The sequence below is a fragment of the Gavialis gangeticus genome, unplaced genomic scaffold, assembly GCF_001723915.1.
Source record: "Gavialis gangeticus isolate Ggan-Ray unplaced genomic scaffold, GavGan_comp1, whole genome shotgun sequence".
Classification (NCBI taxonomy): domain Eukaryota; kingdom Metazoa; phylum Chordata; order Crocodylia; family Gavialidae; genus Gavialis; species Gavialis gangeticus.
In genome coordinates, this window is record NW_017729032.1 from 45002961 (window position 1) to 45007231 (window position 4271).

A 4271-nucleotide genomic window follows, 5' to 3' on the forward strand; every position below is an offset into this window, starting at 1 on the left:
CCCCTATCCTAAAGACTGATGTGGAGCTGGATGACCCAGCCCGGCCCTGGCAGTGCACTACCTTCTGGCCTGCTACACACTATCACCCAACCTCTTTGTGGAACCCCAGGGTTGGGACCTGATCTCCACATGGCTGGGAGAGCTGTCCTTGCTCAGAAGGAACACTGCCTGCCAGCCATGTGGGCATTGCTGAGTGGGGATTGTTCTCCCAGCCACCTGAGGATTGGGACTGGCCCCTTTGCCCCATGCCAGCCCCATGGCTGGCACCTTGGGGAGCCTGGAGCTTCCCTTGGCTGCTGCAGGGGGGAAGAGCAGGGCAGGAGAAGCCCTGAACTGGGCTGCTCTTGTCAGGTGCAATTTGCTTCTGATGGTGGCACATGTGTAGACATGTGCCCCAGACCACTTTAATGAAAGGTCAGGTGCATTAATTGTACATGTAGACGTGCCCTGTCAAGAGCAAATTTGCTCCCAACAGGAGCAGTTCAGTTCAGGGTTGCTCCAGCAGCGGGCGTGGAGGAGCTCCAGCCTTCCCCAGGTATCAGTTCTGGGCTGGCAGGGGGCATTGGAGTCAGGCCTGGATTCCAGGGAGTGAGGGGAACTGTTCCAGAGCTCGGGATCAGTTTCCAGCCACACACAGGTCAGGATGACAGCTTGGCTCCACATTGCTGGATTGGTGCAATGCCCTGTGCCTGAGCATGGGGCTAAGTAGCACTGGGACCGGGAGGCAAATGCAGAGAGGAAGAAGCACCAGGACTGGTGGGGGAGAGGTGAGGGGGAAGCAGTGCTGGGATCAGGGGGGAGACGTGGGGGAAGCACTGCTGGTTCGGTTCCTGGTGCTGCTTCCTCCCCACATCTCCCACCCAGGTCCCAGTGCTGCTTCCCCTCTACATCTCCTCCCTAGTCCTGGTGCTGCTTCCCCACTGTGTCTCCCCCTAGTCCCAGCTCTGTTTCCTCCCCTATATTTCCCCCCAGTCCTGGTGCAGCGCAGCTTCCGGCTCCCGCCAGGCACACATGGGAAGTGGGAGCTGACTGGGGTGTGTGCTGTGCAGGCACAGCAGGGATGATAGGCAGAGGATCTCTCTGCCCCTTCAGTCCTGCCACTGCCCATGCAATGCATGCCCCAGTTGGTTCCCACTCCCCTTCCATGTCTGGAGGGAGCTGGGAGCTGAGCAGCGCCAGGACAGGGGAGCTCTCTGTCCCTGGTCCAAGTGCTGCTCAGCTCCCAGCTCGTGCTGGGAGCCAGGAGCTGAGCAGCACTGAAGCTGTGGACAGCTGCCCAGGTGCCCCATGTTGCTTCCTGCTGACCAGGAGCAAATTGAGGAGGGCCACTCGTATGATCGGGGGCATCAGGGCAGGCCCTATGAGAGGAGGCTATGGGATCTGAACCTGTTCAGCCTCCACAAGAGAAGGTTGAGAGGGGATCTGGTGGCCGTCTAAAACTTACCAAGGGGGACCAGCGGGGAATGGGAGAGACCCTGTTCCCCCTGCTAATATTTTAACTACCAGGAGTAACTAGGAATAATGGCCAATGACTGAGAGTAGTTTCAGTCTGGACATCAGGAAGCACTACTTCAGTCAGGGCTGCTAGGATCTGGAGCCAACTTCCAAGGGAAGTGGTACTTGCTCCTACCCTGGGTGTCTTCAAAAGGAGGCTAGATAATCAACTTGCTGGGGTTGTTTGACCCCAATAGTCTTTCCTGCCCATGGCAGGGGGTCAGACTTGATGATCTGCTCAGGTTCCTTCCGACCCTACCAACTATGAAACTATCTACATGTGTGCTACTGTGTGGTAGCTAATATGCTGTTAATCTAGTAGCTGTATTTGTTTGTATTAGCAAATCGCACATTAGCTTAATTTACTTAGTAGTAAGTCCCATGTACATGTTGCTGCTTCATTGCACATTAGTGTAATGCTCAGTAAAACATCTTATGTAGACCCACCCAATGAAAAAACAAACAGACATATAGAGCAGAGAAGCAACTTGTTCTGGGTCATACAGCAGATCAGGAGCACAGTTTAGACTAAAGGACCTGAATCTATTCAGCCTCCACAAGAGAAGACTGAATTGGGATCTGGTGGCCATCTATAAACTCACTGGGGGGCAGGGGGCAGTAGAAAATAGGTGAGGCTTTGTTCCCCTGGGCATTACCTGGGATAACAAGGGATAATGGCCACAGATTGATTGAGAGTAGGTTCAGGAAGCATAACTTTATGGTTAGGGCTGCCAAGCTCTGGAATGGGCTCCCAATGGAAGTGGTGCTCTCCCCTACCTTGGGGGTCTTCAAGAGGAGGTTGGATAGATATCTGGCTGGGGTATTATGATCCCAGCACTCATTTCTGCCCAGAGCAGGGGTTCAGGTCCTTTCCAACCCTAGAAACTATGAACCTGAGACTCTCAAGCTACAGTCTAAGGCCCTATCTACTTGTCCTATGGTTCATTGATTTTTCTAATTCACAAGCAATTTTTAATCAAATAATGGAGCTCAGCATTTTTGCCCTGCAGATGACAGAGGTCCCTGAATTAATTTCAGTTTTAGGAACAGAAGGCAAGCACCTTCAATGTCCGTTGTGCTAACTAAAGCTCAGTGATGAATTATAAACTAGATCATAGGCTGCTAATATTTTAACATACAGACATTGATCTGGAGCAGCCTTTCTCTGTGGTCATGAAAATTATTCATTTTCTTGGTTCACTCAGGCATAGAAATATATTCAGCTGAGATGACCAGCCTTGGTGTAATGTCAGAGATGCTGAGTTATAGATTTCTGGAAGTTCACAGAGAATGCACACAAAAGTCAATTATTTGTTACCCATGTCAGTTTATACTATGGTAGTGTTAAGGTGATGTTTTTTTCCATAATGGTCCAGGAAGTATGAGGGGCAAGAATTCTTGTGAATGATATCTTTTATCAACTACATGTTGGTCCAATAAAAGATATCACTGGCAAGAATTCTTGCCTCTTGCTGTTTATACTATGGCATTTATATGTATGTGTGCTAATTATATATCCTCTTTGAAGTTTTCAGTTTAGGCAGATTGTTGAAAAAAAAGCAGGCTTGTACCCAGTAGCAGTTTTGCAAATAGTTAGTTTTAATTTTAAAATGTTTCAAACTGATTATTTTAAAATTATGTACATTAAAGTTGGTATAACAAATGTAATGCTTGATCATTATGTTTTATTACATATCATTTAATAGTATACCAATTCATGTATGTATAACATGCATGTATTATTCAGTAGCATGTACTTCATATTTTGTTTAAAAGCATATACAACCTATGAGTATAACATGCAGTTATAAAGAAGTTGATATTTCAATAACTGCAAAATATTTTATACACCTAAAATGTAGCAACGTGAAGGAAGGAGGAATGCTAAAAAGATGACCACAGAACTGAAGACTGAAAGAATGTTGTCATATGTGCGTGGCTGCACATGATTAATTATCTGAACCTTCTAAGTGTCATATCAACAATCAATTTTCACAGGGGTGTCACAGGGCGGGGACCCAGGAGCGGCCGTGATCTCTCCTGGTGCCCCCTACCGTGCCAAGTTGTGCATCAAGTACCCTCGTTCTCAGCCGCCACGTCTTTGATGGTGAAAGTATTGTAAGGGAGGCTGCCTTTCCTTTACCCCTCGGCCACGGTACTTGTATTTACCCTGGCCCTTGTCCCCCATAGATCGATCTTGTGCCCCCACCTTATGGGTTGTGCATGGCTCCTACCACCCCTTATACCACACCCCAAGCCTCTCAGGTGTACCAGACGTTGTTAAGTCTATTGTCTTCTCTTAGCGGCCCTCTCCGGGGCCTCTCCCCATACGCTCGCCCTCTCCGGGGCTTCTGCTCTCATGCGCCCTCCCTGGGGCTTCTTATTCCCATATGCCCTCCCTGGGGTTCTACTCGTGCTCCTGCCCGCACTGGGGCCCTTGCTTGTGCTCCCCTCCCTGGGGCTCTTATCCTCGTTCGCCCGCACTGGGGCCTTGCTCGTGCTCCCTTCCCTGGGGCTCTTATCCTCGTTCACCCGCACTGGGGCCTTGCTTGTGCTGCCGCCCGCACTGGGGCCTGTCTCCGCGCTCCCGCCCGCACTGGGGCTCTGCTCAATAGGGCTCAGGTGACCTCGGCCTTACCTGGCCCCCAGATCCCCTTTCCGGGTCCTACGCCCCACCAGGGCTTTCTTGTCTGCACCCACACTGGGCTCCTCCCGATATTGCCCACACTGGGGCAGGGGTCAGGACACCCCAAAATGCAGCGCCCTCTCCAGCACCA